The sequence below is a fragment of the Salmo salar genome, chromosome 06 (genome assembly GCF_965601325.2).
Source record: "Salmo salar chromosome 06, fSalSal1, whole genome shotgun sequence".
Classification (NCBI taxonomy): Eukaryota; Metazoa; Chordata; class Actinopteri; order Salmoniformes; family Salmonidae; genus Salmo; species Salmo salar.
The window spans coordinates 28,150,001-28,161,694 of record NC_138296.1 but is presented as its reverse complement, the minus strand read 5'-3'; the positions used below and the strand labels follow the sequence as shown (position 1 = coordinate 28,161,694).

At 46.3% G+C, this 11,694-nt stretch overlaps 1 protein-coding gene across 1 annotated transcript in view; it reads left to right on the top strand.

Annotated features, from left to right (window-relative positions):
- The first annotated feature begins 1,530 nt into the window (after positions 1-1,530).
- The window catches only part of LOC123743405 (voltage-dependent T-type calcium channel subunit alpha-1H-like), a 60,293-nt gene continuing 50,129 nt past the window's right edge, over positions 1,531-11,694 (top strand). Inside the window, exon 1 of the mRNA XM_045720031.2 lies at positions 1,531-2,736. The gene's annotated coding sequence lies outside the window, so the exon portion shown is untranslated. The remainder of the gene's footprint in view (positions 2,737-11,694) is intronic.

Here is an 11,694-nt window from a genome sequence, read left to right as displayed (position 1 = left end):
TCCTACTCCTTTTCAATGGCAGTGCAAAGTTGCTGTATATTGGCAGGAACTGTTGTACACGTCAATCCAGAGCATTCCAAACATGCTCAATGGGTGACATGTCTGGTGAGTATGCAGGCCATGGAAGAACTGGGACATTTTCAACATTGTGTACAGATCCTTGCGACATGGAGCTGTGCATTAGTATGCTGAAACAGGAGGTGATGGCGACAGATGAATGGCACGACAATGGGCCTCAGGATCTCGTCATGGTATCTCTGTGCATTCAAATTGCCATTGATAAAATGCAATTGTGTTCATTATCCGTAGCTTATGCCTGCCCATACCATAACCCCACAGCCACCATGGGACACATCACCAAACCTGCCGTCTGCCCGGTAGCGTTGAAACCGGGATTCATCCATGAAGAGCACACTTCTCCAGCATGCCAGTGGCCATCGAAGGTGAGCATTCGCCCTCTGAAGTCGGTTACAACACCAAACTGCATTCAGGTCAAGACCCTGGTGAGGACGACTAGCACGCTGACAGATTTTGTACAAACCCACAGTTTCATCAGCTGTCCAGGTTGCTGGTCTCAGACAATCCTTCAGGTGAAGAAGCCAGATGTGGAGGTCTCGGGCTGGTATGGTTACAAGTGAGGCGGATTGGACATAATGCCAAATTCTCTAAAACAACATTGGAAGCGGCTTATGGTAGAGAAATGAACATTACATTATCTGCCAACAGTTCTGGTGAACATTCCTGCAGTCAGCATGCCAATTGCACACTCCCTCAAAACTTGAGACATCTGTGGCATTGTGATGTGTGACAAAACTGCACATTTTAGAGCGGACTTTTATTGTCCCCAGCACAAGGTGCACCTGTGTAATGATCATGTTGTTTAATTAACTTCTTGATATGCCACACCTGTCAAGTGGATGGATTATCTTGGCAAAGGAGAAATGCTCAGGGATGTAAACACATTTCTGGAGAAAAACATTTGTAGAGAAATAAGCTTTTTGTGCATATGGAACATTTCTGGCTTATTTCAGTTCATGAAACATGGGACAAACACTGTACATGTTGCGTTTATATTTTTGTTCAGTGTAACTATCATTTGCAGACAATGTGAACATGTTAGTCTATGTCTGCCATGATCTAAAATACCTTTGCTCTGGACTCCGTGTTTAGATGGTGCAGTTCATGCATGACACTTCATGCTGCGCTGGCGGTCCGCCTGTCTGACCATATGAAGGAATTTCACTTGATTATCTAACAGTCAGTCTGCATCCCGCAGGTCCAAATTCCGCGTGTCTATGTGTTCGTTCATGCATGCGCCTGCGCCAATTCTGCGTCTCCCTCTCTTATTTACACTCTCAGGGAGTGTGAGGGAGAGCGTTGACGAGATGACACAATATTAACGCTAAATAATATTTCCTAACTATTTCCATTTCTCACAGTCTCCCCCAACTAAAATGCACTCCATGTAGCGAAACCATTAGGCCACTCACTTTCCCACAAAAGAGAAAGCCATGGCATGGGAGAATCGCGTCGCCTCGAACGCCGAGGGAACAACAGAAAAATTCCTAATGTGTGCACATTCAGCGTTGCGCCACTTCACGCAAGCCGAATCACGATGCGCTCACAGTCCCAGTCTCGTGAGATGCTGGTGAGCAGATCGGTTGTCTCTCGACGCTCTCCAGCCTCTCCCAATAACCGCTCCTGAGCCCTTTTCGCCGGCAAGATGTTTTTTTTTTTACTTGCCACCTCAATGAATAGCCATAGGAGGCGATACGGTGATAATATGATACCTGCTTGAGCTGTGAAGCATTTATGAGATGCGCAAGTGAAAATCAAATAAGTTATAATTCAGTGGAAAATAGGTTCAAAGCTTTTTGATCACAATTGAACGGAACTGTTGTTGCGTGTTTTCTCAGTGGATCAGAAAGGGTTGGTCCATCATGCATTATACTTCAGGTGTACGACGACAACTGGAGGAGACTCGATGTGAAGCCCAAATCCATGCACTTCCATATACAATGTGAAAATCCAATAATTGTTTTCCTAATATTGGAATATACGCCATTGAAAACGTGTTGGGTGTATTTATGGAAGCACTCACAATTTTTCTGAGAAAAGGCAGAAAGAGGGAATGCATTTAATTTGAACTGAAAAAATTACTCGGACTCATACGATTATTTATAGAAGTCCTTCTCGTGGATCTACAATGCGCCTGACGTGACGGAGGAAAATGAAATGTTCCCAACTGATCTCCTAAATGGAATTCAAACTCTGTAATAACGTTTCGGATGTTTTTGGGTTGCGAATTTCCAACTGGTATTCCTACTTTTTTACCAACTTGGTATACAACAGTTGGTGAGGTGGAATTAACATCCAACTGGAGTGCGGAAAGAAAACACCTTTTGCTTGCTCTGTCGAAATGTGAATCTTGCAGCCCGCTCGAGCCCAGCTCACACTCAGAGTTGCCAAGGCTACAGAGCTCCTCTCGAACCAGCTAAACCGTATTTCGGTTCCTAAGTTATTTGGGCAATTCCTCCGCAATACATCCGTTGTGTAGCTTACCATCTAAATATTGATCATACATCTTGATTTAAACGGAATAATGCGTCTGGAAACATTAAGACGTTTTTTGACTCGTGGATATTGATTTTTCCTCTCGGGTCATTTTGACAAGCGAATCGCCAGACGCCGCTATTGTTCAGTGAGCCTGGACACACCTTTTTGATGTCAGCCAAGGTAAGTTTCCACAATACTTCAGACTCTTGTGATTGGTTATGTCGATACGCACAGAATTCTCATTTTCCACGCATCTCAACCATTTGCATGTCGGCGGAAAGAGAATAGCCCAATCGCTTCTGTATGGATGGGAACATGGGAATTAGAAAGCTGAAAAGAGCACTGTAATATTAGCTATAGGCTGCGTGCTGTATACAATAAGAACATATTTATTGTAGATAGTCTATTTCGTTTAACTGTGTGGCTCAGAAACAATAATTAAATATTCCGATTACAATTGAAAATGCACCTCGGAAAAAACAAAGAATATCGACTAGAATGAAAGCACCTAGGCTATTAATAAAATAATAATTTATTACATTTGTAAAGCGCTTTTCATTATACAGAATACTATCAAAGTGTATAAAATAAAAAACAAATATAAATATTAGGCTGCCAATTCCTTCCCAACGCCTTTATCCAAATCCTCAACATTTGGCTTATATAAATATATCATAACCAATGGGTAGCCTGCTGAAATTGATCACTTAACTATTTCCAATGTCGGCCTACTCTTTATGGCCATCAGACTACAAGTAATGCTATAATCTGATGACGTCTGCCTTATACAGCAATGAACTCACGCATGGTCATGTTTATGCATCCTTCCGAGATAATAGGCTATTAGATTGTAGTGGCTCCAAACCGGGGTGATGGGTTTAAGGAGGCCAATCAGAGCTATTTTTCTCACAAGAGCTCACCTTTAGAAACAACGCCACAAGAAGATGGATGGTGGCATTGGCCACACTTGATCAACAATTAATGTCATCGTGTAAAACTCTGGCCTGAATTGATAACATGAGAAGATAGTTTTTTTATACCAGGCTAGTTAGTTTACCTTAGTCTGGTATCAGGTGTATGTTCAAGATACCTTTATTTTAATGGGCATGCTACTGAACATTGCCTCTATAAGTCCGTGTGGCTCTGAATATTTCCTGTGGTTAGATTTGTACTCACTTTCTAAGGCGTTACCTTGCATTCGTCTAAAGCGCTGTCCATGGTGCTGAACTGGGAAATAGTTATTGTGCTGTGTTTACAGCTGTTTCTCTCTGCACGCACACACGCACACTCACTCTGTCCCTGCTGCAGCAGCCACCAAGCAATCAGCGCTTGAGGGATAACAGCTGTTCTAACGTTCCATCAAGAGCGACACCTCCGCATTGTCGGATATGCCTCCCTGTTCCCCGTTTCCCGGTCCGACCTAAAGTTCAGATGTCCATCTCCGGCCACCGTGTCTGACACAGACAAAGCAGCCACACAACACAACAGCCGCCAAGGCAAGCAACACTTGATGCAGGCCTATATGGCTCGTTATTGATGTGTAGATTTTCTCACCTCTCAGCTGGTTTGAACTTTAAAACTGAAAGGAATCATCGATTCAGTTGCACTTTAGCTGGATTTGACAGATCATGTTGATGGTGATGTCAACGATATAGATGATGATTAGCTTGTTCAATGAATTTCAGTGTTAATATGTAACACATTCAGAGCGGCTGGGTTAAATGCGGCAGACACATTTCAGTTGAATGCTTTCAGTTGTACAACTGACCCTTTTCCCATTTAGGCTATTTGACAGAAAGCATGCATCTATAACAGCAATGCTTTCAAACAGACTTTTAGATATACTCTTATTATCCTAGTTCAGGGCTCATATACATGAAGCTTCTTAGAGTATAGGGGTGGTGGTCTAGGATCAGTTTAGCCATTTAGATTATAATGAATAGACATGGGGACCTGATCCTAGATCAGCACTCCTACTCTGAGACATGAATACCGGCCCTGGTCTCCTATAGACCTATTCTAGTGAATGAGAATAACCCCAGACCTCACATCCTGACCTAGAATAACAAAAGGTGTACAGGGACAGCAATAAAAAAGATGTTGCATAAAGCTTACTTCATTTTCCGATTTCTGTATTATTTTCACTGCATCAGGGATAGTGTACACAGATGTTTCGGCTTTGCAGCCTTCTACAGTGTGTAGGTACAATTTTATTTTAATTCAAAACAGCATTTATAGGGAACAACCGATGAGCAGCAGGTGCTTCTAATCAGGGTTGCCACTCATCTGCCAATCAGAGATGGCTTTCCTGGTCTAACTGTATACAAGTTAGCCACAGTGCGGACCAATTACACCTGTGTCTCAGTGGGCGGGTTTTACCCAGCAGCCAAGCTGCTGAGAGAGTGTGGTGGTCCCCTTTTGACCTAGGATAACCCCAGACCTCACAGCTTGACCTAGGCTGTGTTCTATAAGGCCTGTGTATAATAAAGTGTCTAGGAGGCAGGCTGGCGCAGGGTGTAATTGTGTTACCTGACCTCTGACCCCTAAAGCAAACACTAAATAAGCCCAATGACTGATACCTGCCCTGTAGGGCCCCAGGGGTGCAGATGTGTTTGTGTCCCTTACAGAAAAATTACATTTTCATATGAAATTTCAAGTGAAAATGTGTGAAAACGTGTTTTTGGAACACTTTACGTGTTCACATGTGAAATTCATGTTTTTTTTATTCGTAAGGGGTCTGTCTGTGCCTGGCCTTGATGTGTGCGTTGTTTAAAAGTGCAGTTTTGTCAATAATCTTTTATGAATCAGCCAATATTAACCTTCTGAATGGGACGTCTCACCTCAGGCTGGTGTTACACAATGCACCTGGCAGGCAATCGTAGTGTTAAGCATTGAATATAGCATGTGTGATTGTTTCCATTCCTATATGCCATTGTATTGTTCTGTTGGGATAGCAATGGGGCGCTATGAGAAAGAAAGTGGACAAGTAACACATTAAGGAAAGTGGGAGGAGGAAACAGTATAGTGCTTAGAATCATGTTTATCTGTTTTCTGTTTTCTACACACACACCCCGCACGCATGCACACACACACACACCCCGCACGCATGCACACACACACACACACACACACACACACACACACACACACACACACACACACCACACACACACACACACACACACACACACACACACACACACACACACTACAATTGGTCCTCTGCAGATAGTCTTGTGTGTATATGACCCCAAACTGGCTGTGTCTCCACAGTGGGATAATGCTCTGCTCTACAGGGGACCAGACAGGGCATTTGGACTGCTTTGTGCAGCTCACTCAGAATAGACTAAAAGTTATGGTTTGTGGCACTGTCAGAGAGGGAGAGAGAGGGAAAGGGAGGGATGAAGGGAGGGAGAGAAATGGATGGATGGAAGGAAAGGGAGAGAGGAGAGGGATGGAAGGAGGAAAAGGTAGGGAGCGAGAGAGGATGAGATTGAGAAAGAGAGGGAGGGAGAAAGAGGGATGGAAGAGGGGATTGAAGGAGACATAAGGGGGGAGACGGAGAGGGAGAAAAAGAGGTGGAAGGTTAGGGAAGAAGTAAGAAATATAGGGAGAGAGAGATGGAGTGGTGGTGGCAGCAGCGAGGGAAATGCTACTGATTTACTCAGTTAAACGGAACACTCTGCTTCTGGAGAGAGAGGGTGGGCCAGAGAGAGCCTTGACAGAGCCCTGTGAAGGCAAAGATTGAGTGTGCATACAACGAGAGAACCATGGAGACGGCGAGGGAGGGAGGGAGAGAGAGAGGCTCTGAGGCACCGCGGAGGCAGCTGTCGATATTATGAGATGGAGAACAAAGCAAAGGGAAATATTGTGACGAGTGGAGGAGGAGGAGAGAGAGGAGGGAGAACGACAGAAAGAGAATAAAATACAGAGAGGGAGAGAGAATGACACAAAGGAAGAGAGAGGGCGAAGAAGAGGTAACTGAGGAGCTATCTAGAGGACTCTACACCAGTCCTCCAGAACTGGGAGGGAGAGGCTGAGGTGGGAGTATTAGAGGCCACGGAAGGGCTCTCTGTGTCCAGCCAGGTGTCTTTACAGCCCCTTACCATCCAGTCTCCTCTCCTGGAAGAAACATGACTCACTCACAATCTACCACCAGGCTAAGCTGCTGAGTCACGACCAATGTATGTCTGTGTGTGTGTGTGTGTGTGTGGGGGAGAGGGCGGGGGGGGTGGGGTGGGGGGGGGGGGGGGGGGTAGCCTGTGGTTAATCTAATGTTGGTGTTAATGGGTTGTATCATATGGCTGGAAGGCTAAACAGAACAGTACGAGTGAGTGTGTCTTCTGACTCGTCTCTCCATCAAGGCCAGATGCTATTAGACGACGTGCTACAATAGTTTAATGCAACGGAATGCTGTTCTTGTGTTGCAGACCAGCATGGCTTCATACTATCTTTCAAGTACTTTAAGCATTTGCTTTAGCCTGCCTGGAGGCCAACATGGCAAGGTGTGGAGTTTTCCTTTAGCCTGCCTGGAGGCCAACATGGCAAGGTATGGAGTTTTCCTTTAGCCTGCCTGGAGGCCAACATGGCAAGGTGTGGAGTTTTGCTATAGCCTGCCTGGAGGCCAACATGGCAAGGTGTGGAGTTTTGCTATAGCCTGTCTGGAGGCCAACATGGCAAGGTGTGGAGTTTTCCTTTAGCCTGCCTGGAGGCCAACATGGCAAGGTGTGGAGTTTTCCTTTAGCCTGCCTGGAGGCCAACATGGGCAGGTGTGGAGTTTTGCTTTAGCCTGCCTGGAGTCCAACATGGGCAGGTGTGGAGTTTTGCTATAGCCTGCTGTCACGAGAATTTTGCTATCTCAATGGTTGAACTCAACTATCACTCAAGCTTTGACCAATTCCCAGAGGTTGTAAGGCTCTGGTTAATGAAGAATTATACAAAGTGACAGATTCTGCAATAGATCAATACTTTATTCAGAGAGAGCTCTGTCTTCAAAATGAGAACACAATCTTTTTATAGCACACACACAAATGAACTCACATCAGTAGAAACTCCACCTCTCTTTAGGTGGGCTGTATTTTTCCAAAGTTCACATACATTGTTTATCACATATCTGCAACATGTTTAATCATCTTCTGCAAGCCTAGCCATTTCTAACATTTTTTCTCCTCCCTAGGGTGGGGAGGCCTCTTTCCAGTTATTAGTTTCACCGTTATCACAAGTCGACTGTTCAGTTGTCCTTGAATGTCTCAACTATACCCAGCTCATATTGCAAAATAGTAACACAATGGCCTAGTCACACACATTATTGGATTATGACTCTAACACATTTCATACAATTATATGGTTTCAGGGTGGAAAACTTTAGTCATTATCTTAAACATACAAATTATTCTATCACCTGCCTGGAGGCCAACATGGTCAAGGTGTGGAGTTTTGCTATAGCCTGCCTGGAGGCCAACAGTGGCAAGGTGTGGAGTTTTGCTTTAGCCTGCCTGGAGGTCAACATGGGCAGGTGTGGAGTTTTGCTATAGCCTGTCTGGGGGCCAACAGTGGCAAGGTGTGGAGTTTTGCTTTAGCCTGCCTGGAGGCCAACAGTGGCAAGGTGTGGAGTTTTGTTATAGCCTGCCTGGAGGCCAACATGGCAAGGTGTGGAGTTTTCCTTTAGCCTGCCTGGAGGCCAACATGGTCAAGGTGTGGAGTTTTGCTATAGCCTGTCTGGAGGCCAACAGTGGCAAGGTGTGGAGTTTTGTTATAGCCTGCCTGGAGGCCAACATGGCAAGGTATGGAGTTTTCCTTTAGCCTGCCTGGAGGCCAACATGGTCAAGGTGTGGAGTTTTGCTATATTCTGTCTGGAGGCCAACAGTGGCAAGGTATGGAGTTTTCCTTTAGCCTGTCTGGAGGCCAACATGGCCAGGTGTGGAGATTGACTTTAGCCTGCCTGGAGGCCAACATGGGCAGGTGTGGAGTTTGGCTTTAGCCTGCCTGGAGTCCAACATGGGCAGGTGTGGAGTTTGGCTTTAGCCTGCCTGGAGGCCAACATGGTCAAGTGTGGAGATTGGCTTTAGCCTGCCTGGAGGCCAACATAGGCAGGTGTGGAGTTTGGCTTTAGCCTGCCTGGAGGCCAACATGGGCAGGTGTGGAGTTTTGCTTTAGCCTGTCTGGAGGCCAACATGGCAAGGTGTGGAGTTTGGCTTTAGCCTGCCTGGAGGCCAACATGGCAAGGTGTGGAGTTTGGCTTTAGCCTGCCTGGAGGCCAACAGTGTCAAGGTGTGGAGTTTTCCTTTAGCCTGCCTGGAGGCCAACATGGGCAGGTGTGGAGTTTTGCTTTAGCCTGCCTGGAGCCAAACATGGGCAGGTGTGGAGTTTTGCTTTAGCCTGCCTGGAGCCAAACATGGGCAGGTGTGGAGTTTTGCTTTAGCCTGCCTGGAGGCCAACAGTGGCAAGGTGTGGAGTTTTGTTATAGCCTGCCTGGAGGCCAACAGTGGCAAGGTATGGAGTTTTCCTTTAGCCTGGCTGGAGGCCAACAGTGGCAAGGTGTGGAGTTTTACTTTAGCCTGCCTGGAGGCCAACATGGCAAGGTATGGAGTTTTCCTTTCGCCTGTCTGGAGGCCAACATGGGCAGGTGTGGAGTTTTCCTTTAGCCTGCCTGGAGGCCAACATGGGCAGGTGTGGAGTTTTCCTTTAGCCTGTCTGGAGGCCAACATGGGCAGGTGTGGAGTTTTCCTTTAGCCTGCCTGGAGGCCAACATGGGCAGGTGTGGAGTTTTCCTTTAGCCTGCCTGGAGGCCAACATGGTCAAGGTGTGGAGTTTTCCTTTAGCCTGCCTGGAGGCCAACATGGGCAAGGTGTGGAGTTTTCCTTTAGCCTGCCTGGAGGCCAACATGGGCAAGGTGTGGAGTTTTGTTATAGCCTTTCTGGAGGCCAACAGTGGCAAGGTGTGGAGTTTTCCTGTAGCCTGCCTGGAGCCCAACATGGGCAGGTGTGGAGTTTTGCTTTAGCCTGCCTGGAGGCCAACATGGGCAGGTGTGGAGTTTTGTTATAGCCTTTCTGGAGGCCAACAGTGGCAAGGTGTGGAGTTTTCCTGTAGCCTGCCTGGAGCCCAACATGGGCAGGTGTGGAGTTTTGCTATAGCCTGCCTGGTCCAACATGGCAAGGTGTGGAGTTTTGCTATAGCTTTCCTGGAGGCCAACAGTGGCAAGGTGTGGAGTTTTCCTTTAGCCTGCCTGGAGGCCAACATGGCAAGGTATGGAGTTTTCCTTTAGCCTGCCTGGAGGCCAACATGGGCAGGTGTGGAGTTTTGCTATAGCCTGTCTGGGGGCCAACAGTGGCAAGGTATGGAGTTTTCCTTTAGCCTGCCTGGAGGCCAACATGGGCAGGTGTGGAGTTTTGCTATAGCCTGTCTGGAGGCCAACATGGCAAGGTGTGGAGTTTTCCTTTAGCCTGCCTGGAGGCCAACATGGGCAGGTGTGGAGTTTTGCTATAGCCTGTCTGGAGGCCAACATGGCAAGGTGTGGAGTTTTCCTTTAGCCTGCCTGGAGGCCAACATGGGCAGGTGTGGAGTTTTGCTATAGCCTGTCTGGAGGCCAACATGGCAAGGTGTGGAGTTTTCGTTTAGCCTGCCTGGAGGCCAACATGGGCAGGTGTGGAGTTTTGCTATAGCCTGCCTGGAGGCCAACATGGCAAGGTATGGAGTTTTCCTTTAGCCTGCCTGGAGGCCAACATGGTCAAGAAGTGGAGTTTTGCTTTTGCCTGTCTGGAGGCCAACAGTGGCAAGGTATGGAGTTTTCCTTTAGCCTGCCTGGAGGCCAACATGGTCAAGAAGTGGAGTTTTGCTTTTGCCTGTCTGGAGGCCAACAGTGGCAAGGTATGGAGTTTTCCTTTAGCCTGCCTGGAGGCCAACAGTGGCAAGGTGTGGAGTTTGGCTGTTACTATGTTGGTTCCAGGTACCAGACAAGCTCAATCAAGGCCAGCTGTAGTATTTGAAATGATTCACAGGTCTGTTGGGTTGTGCAATGAATAACGGCAGCATTTTCTTCCAATTCTGCAATTAATTACGTTTCACAAAATACTTAAATGCAACATATTTGCTTACTTAAATACAGGTTTAAATATCTATATTTTTAAATCAGATGTCATATCTCACAATGAGGATATGTGAGATAACTGATTGTAGCGTAGCAGCATAGATATCAGTCACACATCTCATCTCCTGATTCTGTGTGTGTGTCAGTGTGTCACCGTGTGTCACCGTGTGTGTGTCACCTCTCCCCGCTCTCTGTCACCTCCTCTGGTCATAATGGCCTGTTTGTCTACTCTAGTCATCATAATTCCCTATATTTAACCACACTCCTCAGCTCTCTGTGTGGTTCCCAGCGCTCACAGGGATTATTACCCAGGTGTTATCACACAGAGTGCTCAAGTGTGTGCTGTAGCCAATCCCTATTGACATCCTACTGTGTTGGTTCTGACTACCTATCAAGGTACTGCCAACATAATGATATGTATATCTAACACACTGTAGGAGGGCTGGTACAGGGCTGCTGTGGACTCGGTTTACTCTAGTCTTTGTGTTATGTTGCCCTGTTATGGCTTACTCTCGCTTCTTCTTGCTGCTTTTAAGCCCTATTATAGCCCAGAATTCAAATTTCCTGACAAGGAGGCTCTCACAATCAATGTGATATTCTGAATACAATATAAAGTATTCAGGAGATATGACCCATGCAGGGAATTAAATCAAGAACTCAGTGCTTCTAAGTACCATGGATTTAGTTTAAGTCTAGTTAAACTCAGCGGTATGGCACCAGCGGTATCTCATCACTGGTGCTGTGACACCAGCAGGTTCCCAGAACATCTGGTGTCAGTTTAGATGGCTCACTGAACGTGACTTCAGTGTCATAGAGATGGAACAGGGTCCCATGATGGTGACAGTGCTGACAGGTGACAAGACAGCTGTGAGATATGTCATCATATCACCATTGGCCTGGGAGACACAGTGCCGATACAGAGAGCATGGCAGAGAGAGCCTACTGTGTCAGGTGCAGCCTTTAGAAAAAGTGGACAGCTTAGTTTTACAGCAGGAATATAACATTTTTATTAAAACAAAACATTTTATTTATCTACCTGTAAGTCACGTTGT